Here is a 19,457-nt window from a genome sequence, read left to right on the forward strand (position 1 = left end):
CCTGAAGACAAGCAAAAAATTAAGAACAACTATAATAAAAACATTGTATTCTACTAAACTCTCTTTTAAATTACAGTTTTGTCTCTCTTCTTTCCTTTAAAAATCATTCTTCCATGAAAGACCACTTTTGACTTTGATTTCTCTACCTTCCACCAGTTCTTCTCTTGTACCCTGGTCTGATCCTGCTCTCATTAAAGTCATCTCTCTCCCTGCAGAATTGTTTACTGTTTGTTTTTCTTAATGATCTGTAGCCATCCTCTTCTCACTCTTTCCTCTCTCTGGCCAATTTTGTCTACTACCTTGGCTCCACTTAGCCTTCATGTGCTAATATCTCCCAAATTTACATTGCCATTATGTTGCTTTCCAGGCTCTAGATCCACTTATCAAAAGACCTCCCAACTGGTCTCCTACTCTGCAGTTCTAGACTCTAAACCATTCCTCACAATTAAACAATGTTCCCAAAAGATAATTTTGCATATGCACTATCTTGATTATGGATAATAACTCCCATTGCCTGAAAGATTCATGCAACTAACACACACATACACTGTCTCTCTCTCTCTCCCTTCTTTCTCCTTTCTCTACTCATACTGGAAAGCATGTATGCCCCTGAAACTACTCTTTTTTCCTGTGGTCTTTTATGCATTCCGCTTCTTCTACTTCCATCCTCCTCTTTAATATAGCCAGTCTATATTTCTCATCCAGAAAGATTTTTCTCATCCCTCCAAATGGCTGGATCAGCAACTTTCTCTGTACTATTGCATTCCCCTGCAGCCATCTCCCTTTCTCCCGCTCTATACTTACGGTACTAAAATATTTTCAGTCCCACTATATTGTGAGCTCTCTGTGAGACAGGACTATGCCTCATTTGCTATTGACTGAGTTAGAATTTACACTTAATGAATGTTCAACAGAAGGCAGAGGAGGTAAGTTACCACTCACTCAGCCATGTAAGTTTACACTGACAACAACCAGCACCACAAAAATCACAGTTTCTCATCATGGATCTTCTGTTCTCATGTTCTCTTTGTGTCTGTAGTTGGTGCCACCGTTTTGCTCATTCTCTCCACAGCACCCATCACTCATCATGTTCATCCTCTGCTACATGTTCCCAGCTTTGTTGGTGAAATCAGTGCTTGCAAACACCTTTCTTCTCCAACTTGACTTCAGTTCTCCTCCTAAATAATGAACCTCCAAGGCAGCCTGTGTCCATCTGGTGTCTCCCTGTTCTCCATCCCAGTAATTTTTGTTTTCATTCCAATTCAGGCATCCACTAAATTCTTCACACCTCAAAACTGAGCAACTCTACTTTAAGTGTCTATCTGGCAGCTCTTTTTAAAAAAGCCTTCCACTCCCTGTATACTTAATCCCCTTGTCCACGAGTGCCTCCTTCAGTTATCTTTGGAATCTCGTGTCTTTTCTAATGTATCTTTTCCAATTAAACATCTCTCAGCCACCATGGAAATTTACATCTTTTAGAGTAGAATCAGGTCAGAGATAGACTATTCAAAGTTAAACACAAAATTAAATACATTAACTGTAAGAATGGAAGCAGATTTTATTTACTTTCGCTTGGCTTTAGGCTTCCACTCTGCAAGTCTGAGTTCCTTGGTTAGAAACTTGAATAATACTGACCACATTTAATGCCCCCAGTCACTAACAATTCCTTATCCTGGCTCATATTCCTGGTTTTCATTCTTAGGCAGTATATTTTTGTTTGATAAATTCATATATATGATCTATTACAAATCTAGGCAGTTTCTATTAGAATTTCTTTGTCATCTGTTGACTTATCCCCTATCGGGTTCCCAAAATATGAATGTTAGTTCCAATCCTTCTCTTCCTTCCTCTCCTCCAAGACCCAGTACAGCAGATGGGCTGATCTCTGCAATGACAGAGAAATCTAGACCATCAAGCAAACATTCCTTTATCTTCTTTTCTCTGTACTCCGGCAATCCTCCTTCATAACTCTAATTCTCTTCCTTTTTTTTTTTTTTTTTTTTAATGGGAGAAATTATCCCTTCTACTATTTTAGTACATTTCTACCACCTGTTTTTGAATCCTTTACCTGACTCTTCTGTCCAGGAACTTGACCCATTTATCCCTTATGCATGATCTCCCATATGCTGTAGTTTCATTTCCACTGTTCCTCAATGTCTGAGTATATAATCTATCTGTAATTTATGATTCTGCATCCTCCTTGAGAGCCAAGGATTATTTACTCATCCAGTCTCTCCAACCTTACCTAGAAAGTGACCCTCCAAACTGCCCTTCTTCCACTCCACCCCTCAGGAAAACTCAATTCATTCCAGCTACCCTTGCCCATTATTCTCTCTGACCATCTTTGAACATTGCCAATTTCTCATCCTATTCCTCCATATCAATACTTCCTCTTCATCCTAAAAATATCTGACCCAGACTTACCTCCCTGATGTCACCTGCTCAGATTCACAGCTTCTCAATTCCACAATTCATACACAGCGCTGGCTTCCTCCTTAACATATAGAATGGAATCTCAGGTCTTGTCTCACAAAGTATTTATTCCCTCCTGTCCTCTGGGAGCAGGGATTCTCCTGCCTCTGTATATCTTTTCCTTTCTCAGCTCTAATTTCCTCCTCTGCCATCAGGGCCCATTTCACTCTCCCATTCAACACAAGGATCCAAGCCACATGGTATATGCTTTGGTATAGAGCCAGATAGAAGAGATTATTGATAGACACTCTTCATATCTGAAGAAGGGAAGGGCTCAGCAACAACTCAGAGGCTCTTGGCCTGAGAGTGTTCATTAAATTTGTTTTTGCATTTCCTGTTCCAATACTAGTTGTTTTCCATGTCTTCAATTCCACCTTTTTTCCTCTCTTCGTAAAGTCTTTTTCTCTTGGGGTTTTTAAATTTATCACCTTCTTTGTGTCTGTCTGAAAACCCAGGTTTCTTTTTTACCTTAGAGCTTTTCCTTTCCCCTCCACTGCCCCTAAACATCTATTACATTCACATATTATTCTAAAGGGAGGGATGTACAGGGATTATTACCCCTGTCTTGCTCACTCAAACATTTGACAATGCCTGATTGATCCCTTCATTGGGTCAGCATTTGAGGTCAATAGATGAAGAAATCATGTCTCCTTACCATGAACAGTTATCATTAATTGCAATACAGCAGTGAGTACAACTTGCTGTGAATCCAGATAAATAATTCATCTGGTATAGCTAGGGGAGGCTTCACAGAGTATCAAATTGTAGTTAGTACAAGAGAGAATGTAAGGTTATTGTGACTGCTTAATTGAAACAATGAATATAAAAGGACTTTAAGGATGAAATAAATGACAATGGCAATGCTTTCAAGAATATAGATTAAGGGTAAGAAGAAAATAATAACACTAGAACCATGACAGAAATAGTAAAGACTAATATTCAGGGTACAATAAATTGTATCAATCTGTCTCAGAACCTTTCAAAATTAAGATGATTTCTTTTTCTGGGCCAGGCCTAACTTAGTTTTTCTTTCTTTCTTTTTTTTTTTTAAATTGAGATATAATTCACTCACCATAAAATTTACTTTTTTAAAGTGTAAAATTCAGTGGCTTCTGATTTATTCACTAGGGTTTTCAACTATTACTACTAATTCCAGAACATTTTTTATACCCCAAGGAGAATCTCCCTGCTCATTAGCAGTCACACCACATATTTCCCTCTGCATTGGCCTCTGGAAACCACTAATCCATTGTCTGTCTTTATAGATTTTCCTATTCTGGACATTTCATATAAATCAAATCACAAAATTGTGATCTTTCAATGTAGTTTCTTTCTCAGCAACTGTTTTCAATGTTCACCTATTTTGTAGCATGTGTCAATACTTCATTCCTTTGTATGGCCAAATATCTGATTGCATGGATATAATGCATTTTATTTATCCACCCTTGGATTGATGAACATTTGGTTTATTTTCATTTGGAGAGTGCTATTACAAATTGTGATGCCATAAAACATTTGTGTGCCAGTTTCTGTGTGGATAAGTTTTTATTTCTCCTGGATTTATATCTAGAAGTGGAATTGCTGGATTATATGTTAACTCTAATTGAGTTTAATTGTTTGAGGCATGCTAGACTGTTTTTCAAAGTGGCTGTACCATTTTGCTTTTCCACCAACAGTGCATGAGGATTATAATTTCTCCACATCCTTGCCAACACTTGCTGTTACCTGAAACTTTAAATCTAGATATCTTAGTAAGTGTGAGGTGATCTCTCATTGTGGTTTTGATTTGCATTTCTTTGATTATTTGCTTATGGGTTCATTGCCATTTTCATACCTGCTTTGAGAAATATCTATGAACATTTTTTGCTTATTTGTGATATTTGACTTTTTATTATAGAATTGCAAAGATGGCAAAGGTTGCTTATTGATTCTAGATATATGACCCTTCTCAAATATATGATTGGCATTTTTTTTTTCATTCTGAGTGTCATTTTTTCACTTTCTTAGTGGTGTCCCTTGAAGAACAATTTATTTTTTAATTTTGATGAAGTACAATTTATCTATATTTTCTTTTGTTGCTCATGTTTTTAGTGTCATATCTAAGAATACTTTGCCAAATCCAAGGTCACAATGTTTTCCCCTTATGCTTTCTTGTAGTTTTATAATTTTTGCTCTTTGTTTTGTATATTGACTTTGATTGTTGTATATTGATCTGCAACATTTTGGACTCATTTATTAGTCCTAATAGTGTTTTTTAAGTGTCTCATTTAGCACTTTTTTTTTTTTTTTTTTTTTTTTTGAGATGGAGTCTCGCTCTGTCGCCCAGGCTGGAGTGCAGTGGCACAATCTCGGTTCACTGCAAACACCACCTCCCACCTCCCAGGTTCACACCATTCTCCCGCCTCAGCCTCCCGAGTAACTGGAAAAATTAGCCACCACACCCAGCTAATTTTTTGTATTTTTAGTAAAGATGGGATTTCACCGTGTTAGCCAGGATGGATGGTCTCGATCTCCTGACCTCGTGATCTGCCTGCCTCAGCCTCCCAAAGTGCTGGGATTACAGGCGTGAGCCACCGCGCCTGGCCAGCACTTTCTATGTATAAGATCATGCCATCTGTGATTAGAGATAATCTTACTTACAACTTTCAATTCTTGGTGCCTTTTATTTTCTTTTATTTGAGCTGTGAATTTTTCATAGATGACCTTTACCAGGTTCTGAGAGTTTCCTTCTATACTAGTTTGTTGAGTGTCTTCTTTTGAAGATTATCTTCTATTTGAAGGATAATTTTGCCAGATATGGAGTTCTTGCTGGCAATTTATTTTCTTTCAGCATTTTAAATATATCATCCCCCTACCTGGATAAGCATTAATCTTATTCAGGATCCCTTGCACATAATGAGTCACTTCTCTCTTTCCTCTCTCTCTGGTGGTGGTGGTCGTGGTGGTGGTGGATGTGGTGGCAGTGGGGATGGCTATAATGGATTTGGTAATGATGAAAGCAATTTGGGAGGTGGTGGAAGTTACAAAGATTTTGGGAATTACAACAATCAGTCTTCAAATTTCAGACCCATGAAGGGAGGAAATTTTGGAGGCAGAAGCTCTGGCCCCTATGGTGGTGGAGGCCAATACTTTGCCAAACCACGAAACGAAAAGTGGCTATGGTGGTTCCAGCAGCAGCAGTAGCTATGGCAGTGGCAGAAGATTTTGATTAGGAAAAAAAGCTTAGCAGAAGAGGAGAGCAAGAGAAGCGACAGGGAAGCTACAGGTTACAACAGATTTGTGAACTCAGCCAAGCACAGTGGTGGCAGGGCCTACCTGCTACAAAGAAGACATGTTTTAGACAAGTATTCATGTTTATGGGCAAAAAATCTCAAGGACTGTATTTATGACTAATTGTATAACAGGTTCTTTTAGTTTCTGTTCTGTGGAAAGTGTAAAGCATTCCAACACAGGGTTATAATGTAGATTTTTAATTTTTTTTGCACCCATGCTGTTGAATTCTGAATGTAATAGTCTGATTGTGATGCTGAATAAATGTCTTAAAAAGACTGGAAATAAGTAGAAATTATAAAATATAATAAAAATGATAATAAAACAGCTATGTTTGGAAAAATTTTCAACCTCACTAGAAATAGAATATATATTCCCACCAAGCTAGCAAAGGTCAAAGAATTATGAGCCTATCAACTTTTTTTAAGTCTATGTTTTTTATTTTTTACCAAAGAGGTGACACATTTTATGTAAATGCTTTACTTCTTTGAGATGGAAAGTGAAAGTGAATACTGTTATGCCTGAGTACTTACTATGTGCCAGCTCTGGTACTAAGGCAATTAAGATAAATATTTTAGGAAGAATAGGAACTATTTAAGAGCATTTTCATATAAAAATGATTCTAAAGAAAATGTGCTCAGAAATTTTGGAACAAACTCACTTCTCTCTTGATGCTTTCATGATTTTCTTTTTGATTTTGGCTTTCAATATTTTCATTATTATGATATGGATATCTTAGTTTATCCTACGTGGAGTTCTTTGAGCTTCCTGAATGTGTAGAGTCATATTAAAAAAAAAATCAAATTTAGGAAGTTTTTTGCCATTAGTTTTCCAATATTCTTTCTACATCTTTTTCTCTTGCCTCCCCTTTCTAGGACTCTCACTATGAATATGGTGGTATACTTGGGTATGTCCCAAATGTTTCTGAGTCTCTGTTTATATTTTGTCTTTTTCTTTCAATTCTTCATATTGGATAATCTAAATAAGCTTATCTTTGTTTGCAAATTCTTTCTCTTGATTGCTTAAATCTGCCTTTGAATTCCTTTAGTGAATTTTTAATTTTAGTTTTTATAATTTTTTTTTTTTTTTTTTGGATACGGAGTCTCACTCTGTCACCTAGGCTGAAGTGCAGTGGCATGATCTTGACTCACTGCAACCTCCACCTCCTGGGTTCAAGCAATTCTTCTGCCTCAGCCTCCTGAGTAGCTGGGACTATAGGCGCACAAAGCCACACCACGCTAATTTTTTGTATTTAAGTAAAGACGGGGTCTCACCGTGTTGCCAAGACTGGTTGCGAACTCCTGAACTCAGGCAATCTGCCCGCCTCAGCCTCTCAAAGTGCTAGGATTACAGGCATGAGCCACAGTGCTCGACCTATAATTAAAAAAATAAAATTATAGTCACCTTGAAACATACATATTTTTTCTTGTCATGTAATTTTGTTTTGTTTAAGCATTTCCTTTTTTTTTTTTTGGTCATTATACTTGAAGTTCTAGGATACATGTGCAGAACGTACAGGTTTGTTACATAGGTATAGACGTGCCATGGTGGTTTTGCTGCACCCGTCAACCCATCATCTACATTAAGTATTTCTCCTAATGTTGTCTTTCCCCTAGCCCCCAACCCCGCAACAGGCCCTGGTTTGTGATGTTTCCCTCCCTGTGTCCATGTGTTCTCATTGTTCAACTCCCACTTATGAGTGAAAACATGTGGTGTCTGACTTTCTGTTCCTGTGTTAGTTTGCTCAGAATGATGGTTTCCAGCTTCATCCATGTCCCTGCAAAGGACGTGAACTCATCCTTTTATATGGCTGCATAGTATTCCATGGTGTATATGTGTCACAATTTCTTTATCCAGTCTATCATTGATGGGCATTTGGGTTGGTTCCAAGTCTTTGCTATTGTGAACAGTGCTGCAACAAACATACGTTTGCATGTGTCTTTATAGCAGCATGATTTGTAATCCTTTGGGGTTATACTCAGTAATGGGATTGCTGGGTCAAATGGTATTTCTGGTTCTAGATCCTTGAGGAATCGCCACATTGTCTTGCACAGTGGTTGAACAAATTTACACTCCCACCAACAGTGTAAAAGCATTCCTATTTCTCCACATCCTCTCCAGCATCTGTTGTTTCCTTTTTAATGATCACCATTCTAACTGGCGTGGGATGGTATCTCATTGTGGTTTTGATTTGCATTTCTCTAATGACCAGAGTTGATGAGCTTTTTTTCATATATGTGTTGGCTGCATGTCTTCTTTTGAGAAGTGTCTGTTCATATCATTTCATATCTTCCTGCAACTAGCTCAGTGTCTGCCCAACCGGCCACCCAGTTTTATGCTAGAAACCCAGGGCCCTGGTGGTGTAGGTACCCAAGGGAATCTCCTGGTCTGTGGGTTGTGAAAACTGTGGGAAAAGCATAGTATCTGGGGTGAAATGCACTGTTCCTCACGGCACAGTCCCTCACAGCTTCCCTTGGCTAGGGGAGGGAGTTCACCAACTCCCTGTGCTTCCTGGATGAGGTGACGCCCTACCCTGCTTCGGTTTTCCCTCTGTGGGTTGCACCCACTGTCTAACCAGTTCCAATGAGATGAGCCGGGTGCCTCAGTTAGAAATGCGGAAATCACCTGCCTTCTACATTGATCTCGCTGGGAGCTGCAAACCAGAGCTGTTACTATTCGGCCATCTTGCCATCCACCCTTCAGTTTTTACAATTTTTAACACCAGAATGTCTGTCTGGTTTCTTTTTATAAATTCTGTTTGTTGACATTTAATATTTGGCGTGATGTTTTTCTCATATTTTCCTTTAGTTGTATAGTCATGATTTCCTTTAGCTTTTTGAATATATTTAAGCCAGCTCATTTAGTCTTTGTATAAAAACATCTGGGTTTTCTCAGGGACAGATTTTGTTGACTTTTTTTTTTTTTTTTTCCTGCGTATAGGTCATATGTCTTATATCTTTGAATGTCTCATAATTTTTTTGTTGTTGTTAAAACTGGAAAATTTAAATAATATAAAGTGATAATCCTGGAAAGTAGATTCTCCTCCATTCCCAGGATTTGCTGCCGTTGTTTATTGTAAGTTTTTCTTTTTTAAGTGATACTTTTGGTACTATTTCTGTGAAGGTTTTATTGTTTGTCATGTACAGCCACCGAATTTTCTACTCAGTTATCTTAGTGGTCAGTTAATGAGCAGACAGAGATTTTCTTAAATATTTGTGAACAATAAATCTCCCAGGTTGCTGAAGGGCTTCACTGGCATTTTGAGGCACACATTAAACACTTAGCAGTGCAGTTGACAACCCTTTCTTTGCCTCCACTTCCTGCTTTTGCAGTGTATCAAGGTCAGCAATAGGTGAGAGAATAGGGCCTCCTCACAGCTCTTCACAAGCACCTGAACTTCTGGATTCCCACAGATATGTCAGTCCTTTTCAAAATGTGATTAAGTAATCCTGGAGAAGGTTTTCAGAGGATGTTAGCACTTTCAAGAATCATAAATAATGGGTAGAATGTAGACATCGAGAGAAGGTAAGATTGCACTTTTGGAGTAAAATATAAGCAGTGAGATGTAAGAATGATGGCGAATATATGAAGTCCTATATGGGTATGCTTTAGGGGAGAATTTTAGACACATTCATATCGGTAGAACCCATATAATACAGGAAAGATATATGCCTGCTGAGCAGGGAAGTAAAATGTATTCTGTAGGCATAAAGGGAATAGTTATGTGCTTTTACACAAGATTATGAGTGATTTGATAGTTTCCTGTTTTCAGGGACAAATAAGGTAGCACAATTAGGTAAAGGTTTGCAAAATATTGACACAACCAGAATAACAATCAGCATTCTCATTCTACAGCTCCAATTAATAATCAGGATAGGTTCAGGTGAGGCAGTGGTGAAGAAATGGAGTAGGCAGATAAAAGAGGGGTTCCAAAAGAAAAATCACAGGAGTAGGAAAATAAAACATCAGGTTTGAAGGAGGAGGAAGAGTCATAGTCAACCCTCCGATTACATCCTTGAGAAATCTCAGACTGAATTAGTTGGTGAGAGAAAAACAGTCCTGGAATTTTAGTTGACAACAAAGGGCCAGTATTATCTCAGGTTACGGGTCTGGTGGGACATGGTCCTGATATACTAACAAGGTGGTTATGGTAATGGCTATAGGCAGGAAATTGTGGGTTTAATTAATACCTTTTGTCAGCCTTTGATAAATGATGTAAAGCCTTTGATAAAAGATAAATTATGACGAGAGATAGATTGTGTTCTTCTTAGTGTTTGTTACATGATGAAGGCAAACAGATTCAAGTTATAAAAGAGACTTAAATGGATTCAAGGCCAGTCAGTCTCAGAATCAAATGTGACATTCTGTCCTCAGCGAATGGCAATCACCATGATGGCCACATTGAATTTAAGTAGCTTCAATCCAGGACTCTTCATTCTGTTGGGGATCCCAGGGCTGGAGCAGTTCTGCATCTGGATGGGAATTCTCTCCTTTACCAGTTACCTTGTTTCCTTTGCAGGGAATGGTATCCTTCTGTACCTTACCACCATGGAACACAGCCTCCATGAACCCGTGTTTTTCTTCCTCTCTATACTGGTCTCTGTAAATCTCATATTATACATCATGCGTTTCCCCAAAACATTAGGGATATTCTAGTAGAAGGCTCAGGACATAATATTTCCTGGATGCTTCACCAGGTTTTATTTTGGTCTACTTCACTTCAGCTTTTTTTCTGGACTTGGCCATCTTGTTGGGTGTGGCATTTGATCATTACATGGCCATTGGTTTCCCTTTGAGATATACCAGTGACTTGACACCTCAGACACTTGGCAAGATTGTGGTGAGCATTGACTGGAGGTTTAATAACACTTTGCCCGTTGATTTCCTGGGGAAGTGTTTGCCCTTCTGCAGAACACACATTAGTTCTAACACATACTGTGAGCACATAGGTGTGGCCCTGCTTTCCTGTGCTGATATCTCCATCAATATCTGGTATGACTTTACTATATTGGTAATGACTATTATCTCAGATCTGACCCTCACTGGTATTTCCTACACCCTCACCCTTCATGCTGTTTTCCACCTTCCATCCAATGATGCCCTTCTGAAGGCCCTAAGTACCTGTGGTTCTCATGTCAGTGTCATTCTCATATTTTACACATCAACTATGCTTTCTGCCCTTACTCATTACTTTTGCCAAAATATCTCTTGCACTTTTTACATCATGTTTTTTGGCCTCTATAGAGCAATCCCTCTTGTACTCAATTCCATAATTATGGAATAAAAACAAAGCAGATTGGAAACAAGGTCATACTTTTATTCTTTCTTAAAGGGATGCAGTGATATGAGGATGAGAATATGGAGAAATGGGCCATGAAAAATTTAAAAGAATTCTTATGTAAATTACTAGTAGAAAGTCTTCCAATAAGAGATCCAATTTTTATGAATTTTAAGATTTCAGCGCTGTTGGAGAAACTCATTAGTGCAATTAAAGGAATTAGGAGATAAGAGAGATAAGGATTATTCAAGTTGCAAGAAAATAATAGGCATCAAAAGGAAGCATTCTAATTTTCTACCATCAAAAACATAAATATGGGAAGCACTCATTCTATGGCCTAAAATGAAGCATTGCTTATTTCAAATTATAAATAAATGCAGAAACTTTTACCCTTCTTTTAGTCCTTTCATCTTGTTTCAATTTTCTCTTTTTCAAATAAAGAAAAAAACTAACTTATAGGCTTGTAAGGCTCAGTCTGTTTAAGATATAGCAAGCTCATAAATTCAGTAACCATCTTTATGCTGAAAATTACCAGGTCTAAAGCTCTACATCAAATTCCTTATCTGCCCCATAAAGCCAACTTCCTATTTGATGTCTACTCTTAGGTTTCCAACTGAAACTTCAAAATCAACATGTTCAAATAAAAATTACTATCTTCTCTCCTTACCTGCTTCATGATCCACAAATCATCTTGAATTCTCTCTTATTAAACAGTACAAAATTTAACTAGTTTTCCATGTCAACGTCTGTTTTTTCTTATATCATTTATTTTCTTTAATTCTTTAATTATTTTAAAATATGTTTATTATTTATGATGTCTTCTAAATATGCTTTGAATTTTTCCACACACTTCACATTAAAATGTGATCACCATTGTCCCTCCTTCCCAAGTTTTTCAATACTTTAATATAGGAATTTGTTACCTCCAATCTTTTATTCTCTCCCATCCATTTGCTACTCAGAAAATATCATGGTCTTACTAAACTCAAACCTAGATCAACTCACTCTTCTACTTTAAATCATTCAACAGTAGATCTATTTGCTTTGAAGAAAATCCAAATTTCCTAACATGTATGTTTTCAAAGCCTTTTATGATATGACGATGTCAACCACTTATTGCTTGGTGTCCACTAGCCCCAACCTCCTTCTTTTCTCTTACTTTTACATGCCCTTATGTTACAATCATACCTTATTTCTTTTAGTTTTTCAAACAAAGTGTGTTTACTTTCCACTTGGACCTTTATACATATTATTCCCTCTGGAAAATGAAGCTTAGCTTGAACTTGGGTGACAAGGAGGAGAAGGGGAAATGATTTTGTAATCCTTTTGCATAAAATACTTTGTTCTACTTCACATCCACTAGGACAGTGATATATATATTTTTCATATATATATGTGTATATATACACATATATATATATATGAAAAGGAAAATAACAAGTGAGGACATGGAGAAATTAGAACCCTGATAGATTGGTAGTGGGAATGTAAAATGGTGCAGCCTCTGTGGAAAACAGTTTGGGTGTTCCTCAAAAAGCTAAATGTAGAATTACCATTTGACCTAGGAATTCTACTCCTAGGTATATACCCAAGAGAACTGAGACAGGTGTTCAAATAAAAACTTGTAAATGGTTGCTTATAAAACCATTATTCATAGTAGCAAAAATAGAAGTAAAAATAAGTAAAATGTATATCAACTGATAAATGTGGTATAATTATACAATAAAATATATTCAGCCACAAAAACGAATAAAGTTTCAATACATGTCGAAATATGAATGAATCTTGAAAATATTTTAAGTGAAAGACACCAGACACAAATGGCTGACATATTGTGTAATTTCATTTACATTAAATGTCTAGAAGAGATAAATTTGTAGAGACAAGAACTATGTTAATGGAGGAAAAGGAAGTGGACAGTGACTAGTTAGTGAATAGGAGTTTCTTTTTGGGGGTGATAAAAAGGTCTGAAATTAGACTTTGGTGATGTTTACACAACATTAGAAATGTACTAAAAGCTACTAAATTACATACTTTAAAGTGGAGAATTGTATGTCATGTGAATCTTACCTTAATAAAAGTTAAACAAGATGCTCATTATTATGCAAGAAATATATGATGATATATAGACAATAAGTCAATTTCATTCCAAAATTTTTCTTTTTACCTACTCACTATTCTACCTCAGAATGAGTCAGGATTTCTATAGCCCAGAGACTTCACTGTCACATCCTTTTTGAGTTACATCATTCTAATCCCAGTATGTCAGGTCTAACTAAAGTCACAAGAGTCATGTGCTAGAGGCTGCTCCCACTGGCTCATGAGAGTCATGTTAACTTTCAGGAATTTTGCAAGCAGGTCATCATCAAATTGGTAGCTTGAAGTCAGCTATAGTGGAAATATCTACATTTTCTCAATCAGCCACTCTACAAGCAAGCCCCAAAAATTGGCTGTTAAGCATTCATCAGCTTACCACTGGCCATAGTCCTCTTGAAACCCAATTCACAAGTCTGAGTGTGGCTCAGGCCATGACTACAGGCCTTGTAAGGCTGCACTTGAGCTTCAACCACTTCACTAGCTCTTTTCTTTTGAACTCTGATTTTTATGTCCCCTTGGTTAGTTTTACCCCAATGACCTTTCATATTCCTAAACTTGATCGTATTTTTGAGAGTAGTATGATAACACATTATTTTATTGTGATTTAGATATAACTTTTTAAGTATATAGCTTTGTATTACTATAGGGAGTAAAGAAGAAAGGAGAGTGGGAAGAAGAGACAGGAATTAGCATAGAGACAATGGTCACTCAAAATATACAGGGTTGCATTATGTGAAAGTTGAAGATCATTTACATTAGAAGTTTGCACTGAATTATATTGTGTTTTAAAGATTCATTTTATCAATTTCATCTTGAAGGAACACACAAATTATTCTGTACCAGAGACATTGTTATTATTCACTTAAAAAGAAAATAATAACTGTATGGTCCCCCACAGCTGATTCTTACTCCTGAGACAATGCAATGCAGGCCAGGTCAAATGTACAATAGCTTGCTATATTTGCATTATAAGCAAAGAATGAAGAAATAGGTATTTTCTTTGCTTACAAAAGCCAGAAAGACTATTCCCTAGACCCACCCCTATACACATGCCTCCCTCCTTCTCAGAATGTTTCCTTAGACATTAACAGGGTATAAATATTCCAGAAAAAAAAATAAGACTATTCTCACAAGCTTCACAACCCAGAAATGTCTCCACACTTCTGAAGTTAGGTAAATCTCTCTGGAGTTCTCTCAATATCTATGTAGTTGTAAATTCAATTTCCAAGGCTTGCTGTTAGCCAAGCAACCCAAGTTTTTGGCAAAATTAATGTAAACATCCCCAACACAGGACAAACACAAAAGTAATTTCTCTATACCCTAAAAGATGCCAAAAGTCTGAACAGACAACTGAGAAGAGAGAGTTTCCATGGTTCTGGAGCAAGGTAAAATTTCTTTGAAAATCCTCACAGGGATTTCTGAAGGATGGGAAGTGCAAAGAGGCATCAATCAGTCACACCACTTGGTATAGGAGCAGTGCAGATAGAGCAGCTGAATAGTGTCTTGTCATTCTCCATCCAGCGCAGGAGACACACAACTGATAGGGAAAAGCTACAGGAGGACACCTCACTATAGCTAAGTGGTCCCCAGTGGGAAAAGAAAGAAGGCAGGTGATAGGAAGACTTGGCTGTAGACAAAGGATGAGGTTTTTGCTGTTTCACATTTAACTTTTAAGAACAAATTATTTTTGAGACAGAGTCTTGCTCTGTCCCAGTTTGCTATTCTTGTATGTATGCATTTGCCCACCCACCATTTGTTGAGGCAGTCTACAGGACAGTATAGGTGGTTACGAGAAAAGACCTGAAGGCCAGAGACTCCTGGCTGCCATACACTAACTCCATCAGTTCTCTGTGGATGAAATTGGAAAATTTATTTAACCACTCCAAGATTCAGTTTCCTCATGCGTGTATGAAGATCTATGCTACCTCACAGGTTTGATGATTGATTGCAATGTTATATGCAATGCAATTTGCACATTGTTTAGTACATTACATAGTGACCTTTTTTAAGTTTTAATTTAATTTTATATTTTATTCTACTGTGTAACAAGCACTGTGGATGCAGATATGACTAAGGCTTTTTTTTTTTTTTTTTTTTAACCATCCTCAAGGAGATCATGGATTAGTAGGGAAATACACACAGAAGGAGGCAATTCCACTGCAGAGTGACAAATGATATGTAACCTCAAAAAGCACAAAGATCTGTGTGGGCACAGAGAAGTTACTATGTAATTAGGAAAGAGGGCAGGATGGTCAAGAACCTTATATTGGAGCTGTGTTTTGAAGGAAAAAGAGAAATTCTCAAGGCAAATGACAGGAATAGGAATATGCTAGGCAGAGAAGACATTATTTCAAATGTGAAGGATTAAGTGAGAATATTGTGAGATTTGGGGAATTGTATGTACCCTGGTATAGACAGCACCCTAGATATGCTGAAACTGAGAGAAAAGAAGCGGAAGGTCAGATTTGTTTGGAGAAGTAAACAAGGCTTGTACTTTCTGATTCAGAACTTGAATCTTATCCTGGAGACTACGGGAGGGAGGGGGCTGATGGAGGATTTTACTTTAGAGTGTGACAGAATGAAATTGACACATTGAAAAGTGCATTCCGGCTACTGTGTAGACTTGCTATTGGAATGCAGTAAGATGCAATTGAAATGAAGTTTTAGAAACAGTAGAATGAGTTTGAGAATTTCCCTGTAGTCCAGGCAGAGATGATGATACATGCTAAGAGGGAAGAATTAAATAATGCTTCCTCCAGGGCTGGAATTAGGGGAAATGCCTAGAGTGCAACATTTAAGGAACAAAGGACTCACTCTCAGGGTTTCAAGTGCTTCCTTTAATGTTGCATGCTAGGCACCCCTGTGGGGCTCACTGCTCAGTACACAGACACTCAAGATGTTACTGCCAGTTAAACAGAAAAGAAGTTTACTGTTGCCTTCTTTGCTCACTTGTCCCTGTGTGCCGTTTAGCTGGAGACGGGGCAGGCAACAAGTCCCAGAGGTCACTCCGTTGGGACTTTCTTAGGAGCCATAAACGCTCTCAGGCTCATCCTGCCTGCAGCGCGGTGGGAGTCTCCTGTAATGCCCAGACCGTTTGTTCCCCAAAGAAGACCACCAGAGTCCAGAGTCAAAGCTAAGCGGCAAGGATCTTTACTGCAAGTTCGAACTTGGTCCCTCCATTCCACAGCATACAAGAGGGCCCTGAACAATGCGAGTGCTTGCCTTTTATAGCCCCAGGTAGATAGGATAGTAAAGTTACAGAGGAACAAAGGAATTCTTTTGGTTACAGCATTACAATTGGTTTACATTTTAAGTTGCACATTTAGTAGTTTTTCTATTGGTTCCCGCGCTTTCAGTAAAACTACAAACGGCTGTGTCCTTATCGGAGATTTTCCAGGTGGTGTTTGTACTGGGCTCAGGAAATTGAGAGATATATGTGTTTGTACTGGGCCTGTTTGTGTTGAGAGATATATGGTGGGATGTGTTTGTACTGGGCCTGTTTGTGTTGAGCCCGGGGCTGAGGAATGTGCCTGATTTCTTTCACTCCCATCTGTGGTTGAAGGAAGGGATGGAAGTGTGTGAGCTAGCTTGCACAGGTAGTAAGCAGAACAATTCTGGTGAACTTGGACATACAGACACATAGACGTTACTGTAACCACCTAGACTGTGGGCTAGCCAAGTTGGCAGGAGGTAAAGTAAGTAACTTTATTTCAGAGTGTAACCTTTACCTAGGATTTCAAGTCTCTGAATCTGAATTTCCCCACAGGTCCCCTGTAAGATTTCTCCAACTTTCAGCCTTCTTGTGCCCTTTCCCAGGAATAATGCCCACCTCTGTACCTTGCTCTCTGAGTCTTTCCCAGTGACATTTTGCAGCTGTAATTATCTAATTCACAGAACCATGCATGATGAAAATGCCAGCATCCAGGGGCTCCTGAATGACACAGGCTTTTAATAGAGTCTATTCGAGAGGGCGCTCTAGTCTTTTAACTCAAAGTAGGACTCCAGATCAGAGATGCTCCCAAGTAAGTGGTCTGGGGAATCAGTGCTCTTGATAGAGAAGACAGGGATTCTATGGGTACTTCTCAAATCTTATCCTCTGTGGGTAGCTAGATCTTGATCTAGACTTCTCGGTTGCTTGTCTTTGAAGTTTGAGCTCACACACGTAACTTCTTCCATTTTAAAAGCTTCAGACATCACATCAAAGATATTATTTGCCAAGTTGATCTTTGTGAATAGGAAAAATGCCTTGGCTCTTTAAAAAAATTGGAAAAATGTTTTAATATGGAATGAAGGACAATCATATATTGTTGTGCACATATTTCTATTCTTTGGTAAATGTAACTCCGTAATCTCTGCTATGCCAATTTATATCACCAACCAATATTTCAAGTGATAGTAATCAATAGCAGATTGCCCAACTTATTTTCAAAAATCAAAGGACAACTCCAGGTGATTCATGAGCCTGGAGCTGGTCCAACAGAAAACATGAGATTCTTAGTTATTCATTAGAGGATACTGAGTAAACTCCTCTGGAAGTTGGGGATATTAATTAAAACGGTTCTAATGAAAGTCTAAATTTTCAGCATTCCCTTTAATAACAAAATGAATTTCATCAAATTACTGTCATCTATTTGCTAATTGTAAAGTAATAATTTTCCCGTATAAGACTGATGTTTCAGTCTTATATAATTTCATACCTAATGGTTCCTAATTTCTCTGTGAAGTAAAATGAAAGATTATCTGTTGAGAAAGGGAGTTGGAGTGAGATGAGAATGCTTTGAGGAGTTTAGGAAACAATGAGTCATAGAGATTGAGCTGAGCAAGATTATGCTGTTGGATCACTGGATAGTTCACCAGTTAAGTTTGACATTGATTATCATGAAGCTATGGAAACACAAATACGTCTAGTTAAGAAGTTTGCTTGTTTTCTTATTTTCTTCGACCTAGGGTACTTATTTGGTGTAATAATGCAGGGCGTTTTATCACACATATGTGATGGAAGGTCAGTGGAACAAGGGCAAGCAAAATGTTGGTAAGAGAGTGGCTGAAACGATGAATCATGGATTTTAACCTGAACAGAGCAGAATGTAAAGGCTCTTGGGCATTGAATGAATGGTAGTAAGAAAGTCATTCTAGAGGGCTTCAGGTTTTTCAAGGACAAATTGGTAATAACTGAATCACATGATTGAATAGATACAAAGTGCAGTGTCTACATTTGTGATTTATGAAGTTGATCAATTTTGGACTAAGTGCTTCAAATATATGACCCTGGAATTAGGTGATTGTGCCTCAGTAACATATAAATCCATCCACTGGAGACAAAGTTTTGAGTAGGTGAGTCACAAGAATTTTAAACTGCCGTTAATGTCTAGACATACGTCTTTAAAGAGGAATTACAAGAGAACTATGAAAAATAATAAAAAATTTAAAAAGTGGGTAAATGAATTGACTATCACTAAGGAACAGTATCTACAGTGCTAAGAAGAGATGTGTACAAATAGCATGACTTACGCCTTCATTAAGAAGTGTTCCTTTTAACTGCGCAAAGTACCTTTTGTTCTGTTTAATGCTTTCTAAGTTAAGTTTTACTGTTTCTGCTTTCCATTTTGCTAGACTTGCTTCCATCACATTTAAATTTGTCTGAAACACACTTGTCTATCCTTTTTATCCTGTTTATTCACACTTGTTTATCCTTTCTGCATCATTTTGTTTTAGATCTTTCTCATGTGACATATAATTGAATTTTTAAACTTTATTTATCTTTGTGCTTTTTGACAGAAGAATTCAAGCAATCTATAAGCATAAACGATGTATTTGGTTTTATGTTGTTAACTTGTTTTATATTTTTGTTTTCTATATATTGGTTAATTTTGTATCTTTTGCTATACAGATATTATATGTGTTATTTGCCACACAGAGTCTGTAGATAATTTTGGTTATATACAGAGGAGTCTAGGAAAAGACTCATGGGTCTGATTCCCAGTGCTACCGTTTCCTCCTTGTGTGGCTTTTGACAAATTACTTTTCTCTGCATCCTTAAAATGTAGATAATATTATTACCTGTCTCATAGAATTGTTAAGAAAATTACAAAAGTGGTCTCATGTAGTATATTAAAGTTTTCAAAAAATATTAGCTTTTGTTATAAAGTTTATTTGCTTTTAGCTTGACCTAGGATCTAGACTATATAAATTCTATTTTTCTTCCACTAGAGGTCCCCTCTGTATTTGTAAAAAGCACACAAACCAATTTTCTCTGATACTTAAGCAAGATTCCCTCATTAATTCCTAAGGATGGACTGAGATTGAGCCTCATACCCTTTCTCATGTCATTCATATGGGA

The 19,457-nt window shown here is 37.4% G+C and overlaps 1 protein-coding gene across 2 annotated transcripts in view; it reads left to right on the top strand.

Moving 5' to 3' along the window:
* LOC119626625 (uncharacterized) overlaps positions 1-19,457 on the top strand; it is a 98,162-nt gene that overhangs the window by 43,394 nt on the left and 35,311 nt on the right. The gene's annotated exons all lie outside the window — the stretch shown is intronic.

The sequence above is a fragment of the Chlorocebus sabaeus genome, chromosome 1 (genome assembly GCF_047675955.1).
Source record: "Chlorocebus sabaeus isolate Y175 chromosome 1, mChlSab1.0.hap1, whole genome shotgun sequence".
NCBI lineage: Eukaryota > Metazoa > Chordata > Mammalia > Primates > Cercopithecidae > Chlorocebus > Chlorocebus sabaeus.